This window comes from Choloepus didactylus, chromosome 3 (genome assembly GCF_015220235.1).
Source record: "Choloepus didactylus isolate mChoDid1 chromosome 3, mChoDid1.pri, whole genome shotgun sequence".
Taxonomy (NCBI): domain Eukaryota; kingdom Metazoa; phylum Chordata; class Mammalia; order Pilosa; family Megalonychidae; genus Choloepus; species Choloepus didactylus.
The window spans coordinates 114,543,079-114,565,961 of NC_051309.1; the positions used below are offsets into that span (position 1 = coordinate 114,543,079).

At 36.7% G+C, this 22,883-nt stretch overlaps 1 protein-coding gene and 1 long non-coding RNA gene across 5 annotated transcripts in view; one reads left to right on the forward strand and one right to left on the reverse strand.

The window, feature by feature from the left end:
* Positions 1 to 6,078: 6,078 nt before the first annotated feature.
* Positions 6,079 to 10,329, reverse strand: LOC119529733. Its single transcript, XR_005215936.1, has 3 exons — positions 10,041 to 10,329; positions 7,520 to 7,585; positions 6,079 to 7,255 (listed from the first exon to the last, which is right to left on the reverse strand). It is a non-coding gene; the product is annotated as an uncharacterized LOC119529733 (long non-coding RNA).
* TET2 (tet methylcytosine dioxygenase 2) overlaps positions 9,076 to 22,883 on the forward strand; it is a 130,254-nt gene continuing 116,446 nt past the window's right edge. For 3 of the 4 annotated variants that reach the window (XR_005215928.1, XR_005215929.1, XR_005215930.1), the window contains exon 1: positions 9,076 to 9,776. The gene's annotated coding sequence lies outside the window, so the exon portion shown is untranslated. The remainder of the gene's footprint in view (positions 9,777 to 22,883) is intronic. The other variant, XM_037830378.1, reaches the window with a different exon arrangement.

Below are 22,883 nucleotides of genomic sequence, written 5' to 3' on the forward strand. Positions count from 1 at the left end.
CTTGAGTTTCCTGAGCAGACCCCATGATGCTACACTTTGACTCTGTTTGGTTACGGTTGCACACTGATTAAAGTGCCTCCCAGGAATGTGAAAACTGAAATACAAATGACACATCAGTCTCTCAAAGCATCATCATAAAATATGATAAATTGGAAATTTAGACTTGAGTAATCCATTATGCAATGGAAAATTAAACTAACAATCCTTCAGTTCTAAAGTTTTTTGAAGACACTTCTGAGAAGAAGTCCTGACTAGATTATACTTAATTTTATCTCAAATCCCTTTGGTAAACTCTCCCCACCCCCAACTTCATGGAACATCCCTTTGAGGAGCAAAGCAATTCAAAATGACCCAACTAAAAAGTGGGACCTAGAATTAGTTCTCATGCCATCCCAAAGCTATGCTTTTGAATTTTATGCATTCTATGGTCTGCTTTCCATAAAGTACCTGAAAATTCAAAAGTAAAAAGTGTAGACTACCAAATAAAAGAATTCTTGTCACCAAGAATGAACAATTCCACAATAATTCCATTCTACATTAGCTTTCTTTCCAAAATGTATAGCCCATGTGATAAAGTGGTATTGCTTGGTGAGCAGCCCTTCTAGGGAGAACAGTTATTAGTCAGAATTGTGTGAAACCTGATAATCTTTTCATGAAATAGTTTAGAGCAAAATATTTCATTCATTCCAGATTGTATACCTGAAGTTTCATTCTGAGGTTCAATTTCATTAGAAAATCTATAGGTTTGAAACTCCAAGTTAAATTAAATCTACCAAACCCCATCCCTTCCAACCCTTCTCAATAAAAGAATTGTTTTCTCTTTATGAAAATGTGAGCCCATGTCTTATTTTCCTAGGATTTTGCTTCACTAAGCATGCATACATGTGTGCTGTGTACATGCATATGCACACACACACACACACACACACACACACACACAATGTCTTTCTCTGTGGTTTGAGACAGAAAAGAGCAAAGAGTTCCAAATATTTTTTCTCTCATGCCTTTGAGTAACTTATTCCTTTAGAAATGTTTTTAGAGAATAGATTCACTTTCACATCCCCACATTTGAGATGAAAAGAATTTCTACCACAGTGGACAATCTACTTAAAAACAAACAAACAAACAAAAAACTAGAAGGCACTAAACACACTTTTCCTAGGTATTTCCCTTACTGTCAGTGATTCAACCCAATTCAACAGAGGACCAAAGAAAATGCCAGGCAAAAAGTTGCCCATGAGTTTTAATTAGAGACTTACAGGAGGATTTTTCTCAATGGCCGTCAGTTGGGAAATGGAAGTCAATCATCTGTGCAAACGAGACCAAGAGGAGTGCTTTATGTGGTTCAGGAGAGCCTCGCCAGACGTGGTAAGGAAGACGCCTCAGCTGAGTATCCTGAAAGTTGATGGACATCAGTGATTAGGCTCAATGACCTTCAGAGGGCTGTGATCTGGTCACGTGGCCACTGCGAGCTCAAGGCTCCACGCTCCACCCTTTTCGGTAAGGGAGTGGGGGCTCGGACCCCTGGGCTGCCACAGTCGGGGTCTCTTCTATATCCCTGTGAGCATAGTCAAGGCGTCAAAACCAAAACGAATCAGCATAACATACAACGTCCCAAGTTGGTCAGAGCTTCTTTCCCGCCCTAAGGGAGGTATTAAATTGACTTATTTCCCTTTGGTTTGTGGAAAGAATACTGAAGAAGACTCGAGTCTGAGCATTTATCAGCAACCATGTGACCTTTGACAAGTTTCTGACTCTCTCCGACATATCCCCATATGTGAAAAACACATTCCCTCTTGTGTTAACAAATAAAATAGGGATCATAGTTGTTTTACTTATTTCCCAACATTATTTTGAATACTAAGTGGGATAATGAGTATTAAATTTTTTTTTGGTAGGTTTTTAGTGGCAGAGTCTAAACCACAATCCTGGATCCTGTCACTTACACCAAACTGAGTTTAACATTCCCAATAAGTTTGCTTTTTACTAGTTTCTTTTTCTAAATTTCCTGAATATCTTATTTTGTGAACTTTACACTACCTTCAATCCTAACCCATCAAAATTATGACTTTACCCTTTCCTGGGTTTTAAATTTAGAGCAAGATTCTTCTAGTTCTTGGATAGTCGAGGCCTGCTGACATTTTGTGATTTAAAGGAGATTCAGGAAAAGTTTCCTCTTGAAAACATATCACCACTAGCTGATGATGCCTGTCATTCCCCATGCTGCTGCCATCCTTCCCCTACACTCCTACATATCCCTTCTTGCTTGAGAGTTCTGGCAAACCCTGAAGTTAAATCTCTGAAGACTTTTGTTTAACATATAATTATTATCTAGAGGGAGTAACACTTTGAGCCGTTATTAAAATATAGCATGGCTCAAATGAACTTTTCAACATTTTAGAAGAAATCAGACTTCTGAAAGAATTGGGGCACAGGCTGGACATAAGGAAAAGCAAAGCAAAGCATGTATGCAGAAATGACATATCAAGAACATGAACTGAGTGATGTTTTGAGGCACTGGTTGTTTCAAACAGTGGAGAGTGGAGTCTGTATCAGAAAGAGAGAGTCGGATTAAGACTCTACGGAAAATGGTTTCGTTGATGAGTGGGAAGTAGTGCGTTCTCTTGCATGAATTATACCTACACAATTGATTTAACTTCATTGTGCTCAGTGAGCAGTCATTTTTCTTATGAGGGAGCAACTCCTGAATTTCTTCTCTTTTACTGCCACTCCCAATCTACAAAACTTTACTGCAAGACTACTACTATCTCCAACTCCGGAATTTTGTTTCTCCAACCTTCCAGTAAGGGGCCCTACCCCAAGATTTATCCCACAATTGAATGGTGTCCTTGGAACATTTTAGGACAGGGCTTCACAATTGTAAAGTTTCATTACGGATGAATTTCAGTGTCTTATCTGGTCAGTCTATGACCTACTTGCTGTCATCCTATTTTCTTCTTTCTGGCAATAGAGGTTTTCCAATAGTTCTCAATTCCTTACCTCTTCCCACCTAGGCTAACTAGGGTGAATAATGGTAAAATTTCAGAGAAATTAAAGTTAGGGGCCCCCAATGAAATACTACTTTAGGGTATGTTTTTGAGGTTCTGATTTAGTGTGTGTATGTGTTTTTGTTTCTTTTTGCCTTCAATCTCAGCCTTTCTTTCAGGAGTCCCTGCTTGGTAGTCACTGCTTGGATATAATCTGTTCTCTTTGGGATGAAAGTCATTGTGAAATGCAGAACAATTGCCTGGCAATCAACCCACATTCAACTTAGAGGCATGTCTAATTACTGACAGATCCAGGAGGCTTTCTGCCAAATAGGAATAATATTGTACCCTATGATATAATATAAGAAAACAAATTAAACAGGGGTTGGTAGTGCTGAGCTTTGTGGGAGACTACACATCCTTGCATGCTCCCACAGGCTCTGAGTTGGCACTGAGTCAGTTCTCATTAGATTTTCCACTTATCTCTGGATAGTATGAAAACAAACTTTAAAGATTTGAAGAAAATTTGACATCAAATAATGGCTACCCTACTTCCTTTTTAATTTTTCTTTCTTCTCCATACAGGGTATCTACAGAAAGGGGAATAATTTATCTCATGAGGGCCTAAAATTAGTTTAATCTATATAGCTCTTCTTTCCAGGAAGAATTTTACTGATAGTATGATGCCATATAATATACTCACAAACAATTCCATGACCATTATTTTGGAAAAAGAAAGAAATCAGAATCAATTTACCTAATTGCCAGGATTACAGGTTTAAAATATTTTACAGAAATTTGATGGATTTTTCCCTTGAGAACAAAACCCCAAAATATTCTTTACAAATTGAGCTCAGGCAATGACCAATACACTGCATCAGGGTATCAGTCCTATCACTCACAGTTTTTTTCTTAATCCTTCCTTTTCACTATTGATAATCTTGGTCATTCTTAGGCTGCTATCTCTTCCCCAAAGGTTATTTCTTGTATACCTGTCACATGAGAACTCAGAAGGATATGGATTTAATCAACATCAAATACAGAAAAGGAGTCACATTCAGCTTTGCTAGGTCTTTATGAAAGTGTGAGGGCTCCACCAGACTATAGAGAGGTACACAATGTTTGCTCATCATAATGGGATGCACTATGAATCATGTCATTGTGTATGTATTGACTGTTAATATTAGGTGTAAATACTAAATGTTTTCATTTTGTTTTCATACATTAAGCTACAGTGATTTTCAAACAGCATTGTACAACTGATTGCCCATAGATCTTTTGAAAAGTACCTCATCCCAGATCTATGCCCCATTCCAGACCTGATTAATAAGACTCTCCAATAGTCTAGTAGGAATAGATGAGTGGCACCTATTCATGTGTGTTTTCAAAAGCTCCCTATGTGATTCTGATTTGTTTTTCCAGGTGAAAGGTTTGATGCTGCCCCATTTGAGTATTTTATTCCCCCAAACCCATGTCCTATTAACAATTTCAATAGGTGGCACTCTTTTCACCCACCTGTTTCCCTGCTTAGCCAGAATGAACCTCAAGTTCAAGGAAGTCAGGAACAGATCAGGGTGAAATTCCCTCTTCACCACTCCAATATTGATATGGATAGTAGAACTTATCTCTACCAATAATTTGCTAATGGGTAAGGACGTATATTAAAGTGGTCTTGGGAGATGGGCAGGATATGGTATCACATTTGTTTATTATATAAATGAGGTCATGCTTCTAAGAGTTCAAGCATGCCAATTTCCTAGCAAAAAAAAAAAAAAAAAAAAACAACAACAACAACAACAAAAACCTAGAAATTAAAGAAACAGGGTAGGAAGCAAATGATAAGAAAAACCAAGTCGAGATTTAGATAGGAGAGAATTTTTATTTGAAGAAGAGAAGGGGAATACTGCTGTTATTGCTAAAAAAGAAAAATGAACTAATTGTGTGAAAAAGTTCTCATGGACACAGGTGTCTGAATCAGCTAAACTGGGAACACAGCACCGTGTAGCCTGAAAGGGTTTAGAGTCGGAGAAACCTAGGTTTAATGCTGGTTTCAGCTTTTTAATCATAGCCAAGTTACACAACCCTTAATTCTCAGTAAGATATCACCTACCTCACTGGGTTGTAATAAGTATTAAATTAAACGAGTTAACAAATGTAAAACAATTATCCCAATGCTTGGTGCATAGAAAGAATTCAACAAATAGTATTACCAATTGAGTGCTAAGAAATAAGTAAATATCACTGCTAAGACTTTTTTTTTTTTTAAGTAACAAAGAATAATGGAAAATTATTTGGGGATTTGGAGAGAAGAGTCCCATATCAGTGAGTACTAGTGATGGTGAGAAAAAATTAGAAGGAGATGAGCAGGAAAAAATACAAAATATCTTTGGGGTAACACAAAAGACTGAACCTGGATTCACAGAACTTGGGTTTGAAAGGTGCTTCTCTATTTACAGGCCGCATGGCCTTAAAAAGTTACTTAACTTCACTTTTCTCATATTTAAGATGGGAATTAATTGACATACTTGTTGATTTTGTATATTGAATCATAATAGTGTATGTGAAATGCTTTAAAAACTGTAAAATCCTATATAAGCATAAAGTAGTGCTGAGGTAAGTACTAATAGTTAATTAAAATTTATTCATAGTTGAAGTTTATCATTAAAGTTCAAAAAATTTTTCTTTAAAAAGAGAGTGAGATATTGAGTCACCAAACTTGGATGTGAATAACACCAGAGATTACCGAGTGTGAAGTCAGGATTTATGAAGAGAAAAGATGTTTCCCAAATTGTGAGAGATTGATATTAGCAACATATTCATGGTACTCCTGGAGACATTTCCATGAAGCTTGTCCCATGATGATCCAGATATTCATTCTATAATGCCTTTGGCAATATTTTAATAGATCTAGACTTTTAAGTTTCATCTCTAGGAATCATCTGATATATCACTTTGCCCCCATTTAGTTAGCACATACATTGGATAGCTCCTGTTTTTTGAATAATTTATAATTATTTCATTTTTATCTGTTTCCTAAAAATTTTGAAGTCATATAAAGAGAAATTAACCACAGTGATCCTTGGCTTTAGACAATACTGATTTTATTATTAATAATAATTTATATTGATAAGGTAAAGTGTTATGTTTAAATGTTCCATCTATTGGAGATTTTTTAAATTAGAATTCCACCTATGTTAAATGTATACCTTCATATGGTGTGCAGCAATGTCAACAGACAAAGGACAAAAAAAGACAAAACAAAACAAAACAAATCCCTTCATAGCAAAGACTGCTGTGCTGTTTAAAGGTCAATTGTGTTCAAAGCATGCAGAGAATCTTTATCTTGTCACACTTCAGAAATATGTTTTCAGAGATGGGAAACAACAAGCCGTGATTTAATGCTTTTGTTAAACCACTGTAATTCTTTCAAAGCAACTATTTTTCACTGCATCTATTTCTTTCTGTAAAAGAGAAAATCAAATCTTAAAAAAAATGTCCTATTCTGTCATTGGGAAGGAAATTAAGAATACACCTATTATTTTATTGTTAGCACAACACAAGAAATTTGCATTGTAAAGCAAGCTGCTGTTGTCAGCTCTTTAATGGACAGCAGCAGACAGGAAGTTGCTTCTACCCTAAGAGGCTTAGAGACTGAGTAAGTGAGTTAGACAGCAGGTGCCTAGGCCAATCAAGTGAATTTTCTAACATACAAGTAGCAAATAGTGGAACTTGTTCTGTCTCTTTTCTCTGTTAAGGAAGAAAGGATTTCTCTGTGGAAACAGTGCTATTTCTAATTTGAAAAAAATGGTAAGGAATTTGATGACCATTATTATCAAAACAGCAAATTATCTTTTAAAAAGAGATTATCTACACCTTAACAGGAAGATTCTAAAAAATGTACACAATTAAAAGCTGACTCTGAATTACCAGTACAAATGTGCATAATGTCCAGTAAACAACTGATTATGCACAGTTGTTTCTTTCTTTCCCAGAAATAGCAACCAAGGAAAGAGGTTTTTAAAAGTCAACCAACAAAATAAAATCTGAATAAAACATTTTACACTTGAAGCTCTTCAGAATTTTACTTTCTTTTGCTGTTGAAAAGTCACAGTTGCAAAGGGGAGTGATGTGTTTTCTTTTAAATTAACAAATGTCATGGCAGTTAAGGGTGGGGTGGGGTGCAGAGAAAGAAGTTGGCAAGAAGAGGTTCAGGGCCTGTTGCAAAACCAACTGTGAGTCAAATATGATTCCAGAGAGACAAGAACCACCTGTTAGAACAGAGAGAGAGAGAGATTTAAAAGATGAAATGACAAGGAGGTGACCTTAAAGATCATCTGACCAATTATAATGTAAATAACTAAAGGAACATACAGATATTTATATCAAATGCATGAATATGTTTTCCATATGTTATTAAGCATCAAATGGCATATAATCATATAAGTACTTATGTATTTCCAGTGGGTGAGGGAAAACTCCTATTTAGTAGATTGATTTTTATTGGTAAGAATAATAACTACCTGAGCACTTACCTAGGGTCTTATTTAATCCTTACAAGGACACTGCCATTCTTACAGGGCGTTTAGCAGATGAGGAAGCTGATAGACAGAGAGATAAATAACATGCTCAAGGCCACAACAACATTAGTAAGTGATGGAGTCAGGATTCGCTCAGGTCTGTAACACCCCAAAGCCCGTGCTATATACTTTGCACTAGATAAATGTATGTTATGGTCTTTGCAGAACCTTAGTTTCTGGACTTGCAAAACAAATTACAAGGGAAATCCCAAAACAGCTTAGGTTTTAAAGTGCACTAACAATTGCCAAGACCTCGATGACACATTAGCATACAACTAGTAAAGGTGGAAATTTATTCTTACATGAAATGCTTAGGAAAAAAATGGACGATTTTTCTTAAACTATGCAAAATCAGAAATCTGAGTCAATTTGTTTCAAAATGGAACAATGTTTCATTAGAACAAACTTTAAACGTTCTTCTTAGTAACAATGTGACGCATGGAAAGAGTTCCCTTTTTTAATCCTTGGCAAAAAGGAAATCTTACGATTTCATAAAATTAGGAAAAGGCTTCACTTCTTAAGAAATTGCGGGGTTGGGAGAGGAAGTGGACTACACAAAATAACTCGTTTTGACTTAAGGATATCGCCGTCACAATGCAGTAATCCCATAAAATGTGCACCGAAAATATCTATTTACAATTTGAATGTCAGTGATGTTAGAACCTCTTGACAACGTAAAGTAAATCTCCCCAAAACTACTATCTGATATAATATGATCCATATGGGCTTTGTTATCTCATCTTCAAATGAAAAGCTTCTGATCCGAAAAAAAAAAAAAAAAGAAAGAAAAAAAGGAAAAAAAAGGACCAGTAAAAAAGAGAAGCAAAACTACCGTTCACGGACAAGCATAATAGTTACAGAGACTAGAAAGTCAGGGAAAATCGAGTGTCCGTTACTCGGAAGTTAGTTCTTTATGTGTCTATTTCTTCATTACTTAATAGTATGGGTGGAAATTTCCCCCAAATAAGAGCTCTTAAGGGGGAAACTTAAGTTTTTGAAAGGGTTTATTTCTTAACCGAATCTAACGAGATGTAGAGGGCCACTGGGGAGAAACTCCTCTTGGATCTGCGAGAATCCTTCTCCTCCCACCCACGTGGCCAAAGTAAACAGAAGGTGGGCCGGGGCGGGGAGAACAGTACTCCGTCAATTTCCTAATATGTCCTGTCTTTAAAAATACAGGCCCCCAAAGCACTAAGGGCTTGCCCTCAGCGAACCTGGGATCGCTTTTGCTGGGCGAGATTAAAGCGACTGAGAAGGGAGGATGCTTGAGCCAGGGCAGGGCAGGGCGAGAGCGAAGGCGGGGGCGGATGGACCTACCAGGGGGTGGGGGTTCGGGCAAGTGCGGGGGCGCGGGCGGAGGTGGGTGCGCGCGCGTGGAGCTGGGGGGCTTGTGCTGGGATATTAGCAAGCGGATGGGGTAAGGGCTAGTGCGTGCGAGGGCCCAGGAGGAGGTGGGTGCGCGCTGGGGTGTGTGCGCTGATACCTGCTAGGGGATGAGAGAGAGCGGTACCAACAAAAACTTCAAAGGGAAATCTAGGATCTCAGATGCATGTGACAGATACGCATATCCCCGGCCTGCCCTGCTCCTGATCCCGGTGTTGGAGTCCCGTCCAAGGGTGCCCGGAGTCGCCGGGGTCTCGCCACCGGAGCCGTGCTGCCCGGGGGCTGGAGCCTCCCCGGCGCTCCCCCGCGTTCGCCCCCGCCCCGCGCTCATCCGGGCGCAAAGCTCCCCCCGCTCCTCTCCACAGCCTGAGGGCAGCCCTGGCCTCGACAGCTCGCCCTATAGTTAGGGACCCCAGGCATCGCTGGCCTTTGCACGGGGTGGGGGGCCGATTCCCAAGGGAGCGGGAGGCGTGGGTCCCAGGGCGGCGGCGGCGAAGGCCCGGGCGGAGGAGGAGACCTGAGTGGAGGAGGAGACCCGGCGACAGAGGCGAGAGCTCGAGCGGCCGCCGCCGCCTCCTCGCCAGCGCCGCGCGCCCAGGCCCCGCTCGCATGCAAGTCACGTCCGCCCCCTCGGCGCGGCCGCCCCGAGACGCCGGCCCCGCCGAGTGATGAGAACAGACGTCAAACTGCCTTATGAATATTGATGCGGAGGCTAGGCTGCTTTCGTAGAGAAGCAGAAGGAAGCAAGATGGCTGCCCTTTAGGATTTGTTAGAAAGGAGACCCGACTGCAACTGCTGGATTGCTGCAAGGCTGAGGGACGAGAACGAGGTCAGAACGCTTCCCTTATGCCGCGAAACTCTCCCCTTCCTCTCCTCCTCGCTTTCTCTCGGGCTTCCTGGGACTGGGGAACAAACCCTGCAATGTCACCCGCAAATACCAAGAGGGAAGAGGGAAGCTTCACAAATTACTGGAGCCTCTTCAACATGGCTGACAAATATAGTTTTAATCCCCCCCCCCCCTTAAAACCTGTAGTTTCTGTGTTCTGTTCTCTCTCTTGCTAATGCTTGTCTCTCCCTTACCCAGAAAACTTACCTTTGTGTCTCCGACAGGCTGTTTTCCCGGCCTTTTATCCCCAGGAAAGTGATTTTTCTTTGCTTTGCTTTCTAAAATAGTTAAGCTTTGGGGGGCACTACTTTTCCCTTTAATCCTCTCCCCGCTTTCTTTCGTGTAAGTCAAGCAAGTCTCTCAGTTACCCGGGAGCGAACACTGACGGGCTGCTCTCAGACCCTTTTATCTGCTGTTGGGTCTCAGTCTGGGTCTGGGTCTGCGTGTCTTCTCTTCTACCCCTGTGTTCCCTTCCCTGGGGTTGTGCTAAGCGAATGTCACGGGGAGTGGAATTGAAATACACTAAGTAGGATTTGGGTCTTTCTTAAGTCCGCGCGTTTTGTTGGTGGTGCTGAATGAGAGAGGGAAGAAGAGTTTCTCTGGTCCCCAAACAACACGAGAACCCACTTTTCTCAAGGTACATCATCGGTCCTGCGCTGGGTTGTGCCTTCCCCAGCCTAGGGAATGTGTGTAAGAGAATTTGTGGGCACGTCTGTGTCCTGGCTTTGTGCTTCTCCCGAATCAGCTTCGTTTGGTTCCCCGGTAAGTGACAGGCGGACACAAAGGCAGGCGCAGGCCCCGGGAGGGGGCGGGCGGGCGGGGAGGGGGAGCGGAGCTTTTGAGAGTTGGAAGACTGCAAGGTCAGGGGCGCCCAAAGAAATGAAACCCAATCCCAGCAAAGAAACAGTAGTCAAGAGCAGATTTGTAACAGTCCCAACCAAATTTCTCTTTCTCTCTTTCCTTTGATCTTTATTATTGTTATTATTGTTACTGTTATTATTATTATTTTATTTAATGTCTCTGTTTTTTTCTTTCTTTTCTACTCTACTTTCTTCTCTCTTTCCTCCTGCCTCTTCCTCTTCCCCTTCTTCTTTCTCGTTCTCCTCCTCCTCTTCTTCCTCTCTCTGTCCGTCTCCGTCTCCCTCCTTCCCTCCCTCTAATACACACACACACACACGCACACACAGAGCTTGATTTTCACTGAAGCGACTACTCTAGTGTTATTAAGCTAACAGGGTTTCTATGGAGTTTTCTACCTATAACAAAATACAGTGTGGCCTGGATAGACTCCTGGGAAGATCGAATATGAAATATAAGTGTTATTTGCTGGCTACTGCCCTCACGATATACTTTCAATTGCATTCAGTGATCCCCCCCCCCCCCCGCCTTCTTAGTCTAGTGTTTAGGGATTGGGGAAAAGGTTATTTTTCAGTCGTTTGCTTTGAATTTAGTAAAATACTTTTATATTTGCCTGTTTAGGGAGTAGGATATGTCCGTAGATTTAAAATCTTAAATCACACATCGTGCTTTTCCGTTTCCAATCAGGGATAATAATGACAAATCCAAAAATATTCATCAACAAATGATCTGAAATTGTATTAAGGGGGGAAGTTGGGAGTACAGAGAAAATATAATGGTTTTTGTTTTGTTTTTTGTTGTTGTTTTTGGTTTTGGTTTTTTGGTTTAAGACTGGGTATTGTTGCCTGCTTAATGAAATCATTACATTTGCATTTTAATGGAAAGTTGAAATACTGGAGGGGAGGTTATATTCTTTTATATATTTGCATGTGTGTTTCATAATAGACTTGGAGTAGGATATAAATTTCAACACTGTAAATACTGATTTTTTAATGTTATTAAGTAAGAACTGTCAGTGAAGGGATGGAAAGTCAAACTTAAGTTTAGAAAGCATGTGTATGAGTAAAAGATGGATGGAGGGAAAACCACAATAATGGACTTTACCCCATAAATCACATTTCCAAAACTATTTGTCCTCAGTAGTTCACTTTCTCTTTTGATCTCCAGAAAAGCAGTTAAGTTAGCTTAAATTATTGATAACAGAGGTTCTTTGACATAATTACAAGGCAGAAACATTACTCATCTCAGTTGAGTAGAAACAGCTTATTGGTTAGAAGACATTTAGGATTTTAGCATAAATGCTTACTTTTTGTTGCGAAAACTATGGTTAATTATTCCAGTGATTCAGAATTAAAAATAAACATTACCTTTTGCAAACAAACTAGAATCTAAGTACTTCTGGGGGGCTTTTCTAATGTTGTGGCAGTTATTGTCTTCAAGCTGTTAAAATAATCATAAATATAGATTTTTCACTCAACTTGATAAATTAGAATGCCTACATGGGTTAATAATTTTGCATGTGACTATGAAGGCTTGTTTTTTCCTACCATCAAATTTAGGTTCTCCTATTATTTTATGCATCCTGCTTTTATGCTGAAAATAGTTGTTAATACTGTAAGAGGGTCTTCAATAGTTATCAGGAGATGTGCATTAAAATATTCACAAAATTGAATAAAAGTAACACATTCTCATTTGTTTAAAAAAAAGAAATTGAGTAAGTATGGAATAAACAGTTTGCAATAGTAGTCATAACCTCATTTCTTCTTTTACCTTATATATGTGATAGTCACAACCACCTGGATGCTCCAATAATTTCACAGATAGAATTTTCACTTGAGTGAAAAGCTTATAATAAGCAATTTTAGGGGAGTGATAGTGAATGATAGCAAGATAGTTTTACCTGAACTATAACATTGTTCTGCCTAGTTCCTTATTGAACTAATGACTAATGGGAAATAAACTTGGAATGAGGGAAGTCCATTACTTTGTTTAATTTAACACATTTGCCAAACTCTTCTTAAATTTTTAACTAGATCTGGCATTGTGCTGAGCCATGCCAGCAGTCAGAGGAATTGATATGATTTTGATGCAGTGGCACAAGTTCCTAGACATTGGTGTGTCAGCATCACTTCCAGAACAAATTAAATGCACCTGCTGTGGAGTTATGTCAGGCTTCCAAAGTCCTGTGTTGGCACTGTTATTGGATTAGGTAGCAAAAACTGGACTTAATGTTTTGGTTTCACTTGCTGAAGTTAGAGTTTCTGTACCTATTACTTTAAGACTCCACCCATACACAATGTTGTAAACCAAATGGCACTATTGAAATATGTTTCCTTATTTGCTGACCTCATTAAAGAACCCATATTATGATTCACGGAAACACATGTAGCACCTTCCCCAAATCCAAGTTAGTAAATTCTTATGGATTTATCTTGAAGTAAAATATGTCTTCAAAACTATTGACGTTTGGCATTTTAGAAAATATTAGATCTGCTTTTTATGCTTTAATTTCTTATACTACCAATTGTATTTTTTTTTGTTTTTTATTTTTAAAATATAATTTAATAATCTTACCTAGCCATCTCAATTGCTAGAGGGTGTCTTCTTTGTTTTGTAAATAACCTTGTAAACTATTTTAATATAATTGTTTCTTATCATGGGGACAAGTTAAGACTTTAGACCAGCTGTCAGTGTTGGTTCAGCAAAATACCATCTTTCTTAACTATTATGCCACTATTGAACAGTAGTTCTTAAAGGTTGTAACAGCACCAGAGCCAGTAGCAGGAAAATATCTCACCAGCCAATTTTACAATTGGAGCCTTAACTGTGGGAGAGTAGAGTTGCCAAGTAGAACTGGTGGTTATCTTGGAAACTGTGCTGAAGAACACAACCACAAATGATTTTGCCAAATATAGAATATTGGTCTTGAGCTCCAATTTCCGCTTTGGTTCACTGCCAAAGCTCAGTGAGTACTGTGACATTATTTAAGGAGGTTATGCACTACATCTGTTGGTTTGGTATATGGTGGGAGAGAAAGGTTCCAGAAGGGAAGAGGGTAAAGTAAGAGCATGTGACATTGTGACTGCAATCAGGAAAGAATGTATCTGCCTATTTCCAGCACTATTCTGATCCTATATTGCATATTGCAGAAAATCCCTGATTTAAAGTAGATATGTAGTCTTTTCTTAATAAAATGGATTTTGGTTGCCCATTTCAAAATAGTATATTCTATCAGTTTGATTTATGTCCACTTGTCGTGAACTGTGTAGTTGCACCAGGCTTCAAGAAACAGAATTAAATAGAATTTTTCAATATTTTGCTTAAGAATAAATGAAGTGATACTATCAAGCTAACTGCAGTTTTAAGAATTTAGAACTCAATGTTTTAGATTCACTGATAGTTTTTATTAGAAACTGACTTCAAATCAAGTTCTGAATAATCTGAGAATTAAATTATGAATTGAAGGATGATTTAGGACATAAAATAAACAGGCTGCTTCATTAAAAATACTATAAATGTTCCTTTTAAATTAGATTTCTTTACATCTGTTGGTAGGTAGGCATCGATTTCTATGGCTTTTTGTTCCCTAATAGAATCTAATGGTTTCCTACCCAGAGTCAAGGTTTAATGAGTGGCATAGAAGTAACTGAAAACAATGATATATAATTAGAAAAGGTATAATCTATTCTCAATGCATAAGAGAAAAATAATGTAAGAGGTCTTGGTGTTGGTACTCAGTCCATGGTAATTGTCCCATAAAAGTCTCCATTTCTAAGTGTACATACAATTCAATGATTTCTAGTAAACTTACAGTGCAATCACATATTTTTAATTAAAATTCTTATTGAGATAATTGTAGATTCACATGCAGTTATAAGAAATAATAAAGAGAGATCTTATGTACACTTTACCCAATTTTCCCCAATGGCAGCATTTTGTGAAATGATGGTATAATATCACAACCAGGATATCGACATTGATACATTCCACCAATCTTATTTTCTCCAGATTGACTTGTACTCAGTTGTATATATGTATATTTAGTTCTAATACCATTTTATCATATGATCACATATTTTAAAACCTTTTTGTTCTGAAAATAGAAAAGTTTTAACTATCTCTGCTTTATCAGTCATGTGATTGTGACATCATACCTTATCAAAAGGTGTATCAGAATATAAGTTTTTGTTTGCTTAAAAGTTCCTTGCATAGAATGTCCTTTGTGTTCAAAATATTTTAAGTTGTTTTAACGTTTTGTGACACTAAGTCAATTTTATTTAATTCTCATCACAACCCTAGAGATAGGGATGATGATGATGATGATGATGATGATGATGATTGCTATTTAAGGATGAGGATGCTGAAGCACAGTGAGGTTTAACGACTTGCCCAAGTTCACACAGCTAATATGTCGGTTAGTCAGGATCTGAACTAATGTGTAATTGCAAGAAATGTTCTTGCATGTATTCGCATATTTTCTAATTAATTCAGAAGGTATAACCCAAGTGTTAAAGAGTGTGCACAAAATTTGTCTTTCTTGTTTAAACTGCTGTCAAATGTGTAGTTTAATCTAGAAATGAGGAGATATCTCTAGATTGCATGTTGTCTATAACAAATTACTAGGTGATCTTTTCTTTTGGCATTAAATTTTCTTGTCTACGTGAAAATAGAAGGGTATTGGACGACATACAGAGTAGGCTTCAGAAACTTCGATGTTATTAACTGTTTATATTTCCACTTATTATCATATCTCACATTTTAAAATTAAAATGGCAAAACATCTTTCAGGGATTAAGCAAGGAATTCTGTCTCTGTCTACTGACATTGTGGCATGTTGCAGATGTAAAATAAGGTGGAGGAGAGGATACTTCCGCAGCAATCTTGATGCCAGGACTAAATGAGTAAAAGTCAGAGTCACAAAGAGGATGACTTTCCAAGTGTTACTACCCAGGGCTGCAGTGATTACAAATACCAGCAGAATTTTTACAGGTTTGTTAATGGTAAATGAATGTAAAATTTTAGGACTAGATCCTATGAAATAAAGATTTGCAGTTTTGGACCCACAAGGTGAATTACTATGGGTTGGTTATGTTTGAATTTCTAAACTTATGTAATTCTAGATACCAGGCATTCTTCTTATTGAGCAATGTTGCTCTCCCTTTTTATTCCAGTGAGAATGTTGAATTGATACCAATTGGATCCCATAACTTGGGACCACAAATAATAACTAGGGTGGGGGAAAATTTCACTGATCTGGAAGTATTCAGCTTTAGGATTCAGACACAATTCTAATGATTTTTTTAAAAATTGTGTTTAATACATATTATTGTACTCAAAAAGAAAATGTCTTGGTTTCTTAAAATTGATATTATGGTCACTTTTTCAAGGAATAGCTGTAGAAATGACACAGAATTCTATTTTTTTTAAGAGTATGGGTTTAACACCTACTCATAGTTTCATTGTGTATTTGTAACAGGCACAAATTAGAACCTCATGTAAGAACCTTTAACCCATTAACAAATTGATATAGTGATTATTATAGAAAGCAATAAGATAGAATTATAGGTTTCTGGTCCTCCTTACTGGAGAAAGGAGTAGCTTATTTTCTTTTACCCTCTTTTGTTTCTCCTAAAACTTTTTGAACCAGTTTAACTGACAGTGGGTTTTTGTACTAGTGTCTCTGTAACATTTTCAAAAAGTTGTTCATTAGGTTTGAGTATATTCCAACTTTGCTTTTAAAATACACTACCAAGAGTTGTGAAACTACCAAATTAGGAATATTTTGATTTGTTGTTGATATTTTTGCCTCTAATTTTATAAATAATTATTATGGAAGATACACTATATTAAAAGAAAAAAAAAGCAGAGCTGTGAATTTTTGCTAATTGACTGCTCTCTTCAGGGAACAGAATTGCCTATGGTCAGACATAGATATAGGCAGAAGATCTGCCATTTAGGTATGCAATAAATAGTATTAATATGTTTTTCATTTGCTACATTTACCATTTTGAGATTTGTCACACTTTGTTCTGTGGGTGCTTCAAGTAATGATAATCTTAATTGCTGTTGTTATGCCTCATTAGCCATTGCTAAACCTTTCCTTATCGAATCACTTATTTTTTTGATAGAGTATTAAATCTCAAAAATGTATCCAGATTATACTTTAATGGAAGCTATTCACCCACCTCTCAAGATGAGTTTTATTTGCAATGTTTTCTCATTAAATTAGTACATTTTATTTTGTCTTGCAATATAGGGGAAGGAGGCTTAAATAATGATTATGAAAGCCAGGTGTTACAAGATATTTCTGAGATATTTCTCCTGTTTTTCTTCCTTGTCTACATTAAGGAACAAGAGCACACATTTATAAATACATTAGTTAATGCATCAGAATCTGAAAATGATACAGTGATACCACACCCATTTCCATCCCAAACCTTCTGTCTTGTATCTATTAATTTATTTTTTTAAAAATCTGCTTGTTCTTTCAGTACTTTTTCATTTCTGTTTGAAGTCTCTTACTTTGAAGTTATGGAATTTTCATATTTGTCCTTAACTATAAAGTCTTCTCAACTCTTTTATAACATTTAATGATTTTTGCATTTAAAGGACTGCTTTTAGACACCCTCTAATTATTGTGGGTAATTATTAGCTTTTTGTTTGTTTTACTGCACACATAATAACAGAACAAGACATCGTTTCTCCAAATAGTGTCTGATCATTTGTAAAATTCAAGTGAGCTTCTTAAAAAGTGAACTAAATTATTAAAATATTCACTTACTTACATTGATCTTTTAGTGTACCAAACATAACTGATGAAAGGAAAAAATAGCATAATTGGGTACTTTTCAAACATGAGAGAATAATAAATCTTCCAACTTAAAAATGCTCATTACATAAATTGTTTGTTTCAGTAAAAACAGAAGCAGGTACATTTTAGCAGGAAAGCACATACTTTAACCTTTCTACTTCAGATTTAAGTTATCTTTATTCCAATCCAGACCTCTAAATGGTTATTTTTCTCCTCCTATGAGATCATAACATCTATAAATTGAAATAAAAAAGTCATATTTTAATTTTGGAATTTTCTACCACATTATAGCTTCAAGAAAAATACATTCACAGAAAAGAAAACTAGTGGGCATTTTGCTAATGGATCACTTTATTAATGACTGGGATTTAACTATGTGTATTTACAGGAAATCAAAATTGGAAAGGACGTATGGTTACCAACTTTAGGAAATAAATTTTCAGTATTTTAAATGTTACCTATTTATTTATAAAAATGTCATTCTTATTTCAAATAGTTGGTTTTAGAGACATCAGCTCACTTTGTAAAATATATTATGACTTAAAAACATTTTTATCAAGTACATTTTAAAGCATATAAGAGATATGGATATGATATTTTTAAAAAACTTAAAAAATAACATGCTTGGGTTTTGTTGAAGTCAGAGTATTTTTGAAAACATGGTGAATTTAATTTGCCATTGACAGTTTTGCTTCTTTTGTGCATTGTTATAATTTATGGCATATTTTAAATAATCCAATAGGTTATGGGAACTTTTCATATTTAGGGGAAAATAACTTAGTTGTTCACATTGTCATTTTTCTTTAATACTGGTAAGAATTTCAGTCCTCTTAAAAAATGGAGTTTACCTGTATCCTATTCTCAAACCCATTGAAAAAGACAGTTGATGTAGATAGGGGTAAAATACTAAATCACTTTTCACCCAAGCAAAGCCATTAGATACTTTTTGCTGAAACGGTCATTTTTGTAATTTTATTTGGGTGTAAATTGTTTCTTTGAGGACCATTTCCTACTTAGTGGTTGTGTGATTCCACCTCCCATAATATTTCAGTTCACAAGAAAAACAAGAAGTCTGAGCATGAGAGAAGATAGAAAATGCATTCAGAATGCACTGTTGGGATTATACAACTTGCCCTAAATTGAATTGGGGAGGGCAGTTAATTCTGCCCTTGTCTTCAAGCCAAGAGTCAGTTAAAGAAGGAAAGGAATGCTGTGGAGAGGGGAAATTTTGGTCATTTAGTCCAGTTGTGCCTCCCATGAATGCCTAAAAAAAGAGAAAAAAAGAAGGAAAGAAAGAGGAAAAGAAAAAGAAAACTCCTTACAGATAATTTCTTGACACCCACATGCTTGTTTATGGTGCCAGAGAAATAAGCGGATTGTCTCTGGAGGTTGTTGAAGCCTTGTCGCCTTCCAGTTACTCACATTCACGTCAGCATTTGACACGTGGGTACCGTGAGCGTGGTAGCGCTGTTTACAAACACTATCCTGGATTCAGGAGCCTCTTATGTAACAGCTGAGCGAGTTTGCTTTGTGTGTCCGTGGGCGGAGGAATCAACAGTTTAATTCATAGTCAGGGAGCCCTTGTCTGGCCCTGACAGGGTCATGAACCAAAGATCAAGGTGTCTAGGTCAGAATCCGTTCCATGTGCAGTTTCCTACCAAAGCCTCAAACTGTGCCTAAGTCCAGGATTACTCTTTTATCCTGCAGCAGACGAGATCAGTTATGATTTCAGGAAACGGGCACAGATTTATCGGAGTTTCTTGGTTTTGATCGTAATTTACAGGGCCTCTCTGACTGAAGTGTGGATTTTTAAAAAACGTGTGTTTTGATACTTGTAAGCATCTTATTTGAGATGCAAGGAAATTCATAATCTGCTTCTCCAACTAGACCCTACTCTGAGCGCACATACCCGACTCCCTCAGTGTGTCTCCATTTTTAATTCCACATCAAGACCTGGGAGTTAAAAACAAAACAAAACAAAACAAAACAAAACAAAACAAAACAAAACAAAATTGGTCTTCCTTTCCTAGATAGATTTTTAGAATTTTTCGTTTATAATTATCAGTGAAAAGAAATCTTGTTTTTTTAAAAAAATTTAAAACAAAGAATTTAAATGTCCAATCTTTTGTATCTGGTATGTTTTTACTCGTGCTATTCATTGGCAATTTTTAGTCTGAATGTTTAGTATATTTAAAATATGAGTGAATTTTTGAGTTCTACATTGCATCTAAGAACCATTTTTGATGGGAGTCATCATTGAAAATCCAAAAACAGAAGTCTCGCCCAACAAAAAAATTGAAATTAACTTGTATTAATTGAAAAGTTGGCTTGTTTGACTCATAGAAATTTTTGGAATTTCATTATCTTTCTAAAAAGAGGAAAGATCAGAATCTTTGAAATGTGATACTGTAAATGAGAGGAATTTGTTTAATTTTTAAATAAAGGATTTTTTCCCAGAAGATAAACCAAGCACCAAATCTGTTTTGTTTTCAGTGGTATTTGGTATAAGAGAATTTTAAATCCAGAATAATTTAGATTATCTATCCAGTTCCATTATTTACATATGAAACTCAGAAATTAACGTTTAGTCACTTAACATCTGAATCTGCTCTCATTTGAAAAACTAACAGAAGAATGACAGATTTAATCAACACAATGAAGTCCAAGGATGGAAGTTTTTCATCTCTGTTACTGAATGAAAAGTCCTTCTGGGTTCAAAAAGCTATAATTTATTTAGTGTTTATCAATTATAAGCTATTACTGTACATTTATAATACATTGAATTAACATATGGTGAAAGTAGGTTACAGACTTCAGAAGGTTGTTTTTGTTTCTTGTTTTACCTATTTGCTTGCTTTTCATTGTTTTGGCTTAGAAATGATGTATTTATTTTAATCAATCTAGGCCCAAGTAGTGAAAGCTTGTGTGTATGAGTAAACTTTCCTACAAAGATCAGTGTCCTCTCCGAACACTGTAGGCTTTCACAAGAATTACTTTATCTTTTATTAGAGTATTACTATCACCTTTTCTTATACCTTTGTCAGAAAGTAAAACACACATGGTTATAAGCCCAAAGTGCTCAGGATTTGATAAAGACTATAAGTTCATGCATTTCTGCTAAGAATGGTATTGAAATATAACTTTCATTTGGCTGTACTTTAGTTTCATTTGAAGTGGTAAGCATGCAATAAATATTCATTTATGGATGGATGACTAAACATTCATTTATTCAGGAGACTGAATGGCCATTGTCTCTATATCATAAAATATCAAAATGGTAGATTGAGTGTGAAAGAGGCAAACCAAAGAGCAGTGTGGAAATTTTAGGCTGTTTACCCCTTTTTAATTACTACTAAGTGCCTGTGTATGTGTGTGTATTTTAAACATTTGATATGTGAGTTAAGTCCTCTTTGGTAGATATATACCATAGTAAATGTCTCTGTTTATGAGTATGAAATGAAAACATACTGATGTCTTGCATGTTTCCAAATATCATGAAGATGCACAAAATTCTCAGGGTCTTTTGTGTAAACTACTTTTCTCTGGTCCCTGTAGGTAAGAGCTGAGAACTCAAACACAAGTTCACACATAAAAACAGTTAGCTTGGTGGTGTTAATATTGGTGCCAGGGTGTTCCATCTTGCATAGGAGTTCCAGGTCATCCTGATGTCTTCCCACATGGTCACACACACGTGACTTCAATGTTTGCAAACATTGTTCCAGAATTCTGAAGAATAGTGATGAAACAATGGAGTAGGGGAGGGAAGGAGTGGTCTAGTATCTCAGTATCTATTTAATGGTATAGATCATGAATATTGATGGAGAATAAGAGAGCACTGACTGTTATAAAGCTTGCCTGAAGGGGAAACGGTAGATTCTTAAAGCAGGCTTTCCCCAAACCCCCTGCATTGTTTATCTTAAACTATCTTTACCACCAGAAAGGAGCTTTCTACTTTGAACTTAAACTATTAGCTTTTAACCCAGACAAGTGAGTAAACACTTCAGTATCCAATGACTGGAGGTGACAGTACTCTTTAAGAGTGTCACTCTTTTTAATAACCAAGCTGACTCAGACTCTTTCAGAAGTTAATATAGTAACTTAATCATGTCTAATAATGTTGCTACATATCTACATAGAAATAGACAATTGGAATTAGGGCTGCCATTTTCTCTTATTTTAAAATTATTTCTACCCCAATATTTATGTTGCATTTCTGAAAACATGCCACTCCTAATACATATAGAAAGGCTTTCGAGAATCACTAATATGTTTGTATAGAACTACTTTGTTTAATGTTAGAATTTTAAGAACCTATATCTGCAATAATGCGGGAAGCTGTCTTTTCTGATAGAGTCACAATAAAAGGAAGGAAAAGGTAAGTGATAATTTTGGAAAATATGTATAATAAAGTGTTGGCGTTCATTCATCTTAATAGCAAAACAACTCTGTTTAACATGGAAAAGTACCTAAAATGGTGAGGGACCATAATAATGCCCCGAGGGGAAAGAGATGAAGGTTTGTTCCTTCTCTTTTATTATTTCAATCAGGATACACATCATGAGCCCATAGTGTCATCTGTTTATAATTGTTTACTGCCTTAATTAGGTACACTGCAGGTTTAAAGACTTCTGCATAGACCTATTATAGTGTGCGTGATTTAAAAGCTACTGGTTTCATATCCCAGTTTTTAGGAATAAGAATAGATACCTTGTCATACCTAGTTTAAAGGTAGTCCTTGTATGCTAATCCCAGAAGCTTCCCATGAGAATGAAAAATCCTTACATGGTGTTGTCAGGGGATTTGGGGTACCACGTGAAAGATGTTTAGAGGGTCTCTCAAAATAGCTAACAGTTTAAAATACATCAGCTATTTATGTTTCAGAAACTGTCTTCCTTCATGGAGATTATAGTTTCCTTGAGAGCCAGGAAAACATCTTGTATGTCTGTTGAATCCCTCACAATAATTAGCATGCAGCAAGTGCATAGCAGCCCTCAGTAAGACTACTGTTAGACTGGGTGTTAAATGTAGATTGGGGGGGAGGGAGTTGTTTTTGAGTATCGTCTGTAAGTCTGAACTGCCATTTGTGGGTCATCAGGAGCACACAAAAGAATGTTTGATTGGTTGGTTAGTTTTCTTCAGTAACACGGTAATGGCAATTTGAACAATATAGAAAGTTATACAATCAAAATATAAGTTATTTTCTTACCCAAAATAATACATTTTTTTTTACTACTTCTCAATGTTAGGCTCCACCTCCCTGACTCCCTACTATGTAAGACCAGAAGATTAATACTCACTTCCTACTTTTCCTCCCTTCTGTCAACTTCTGTATGCTGTATTACCAAGTTTATATTAATATGTTGTACTGCACCTATAGCTAA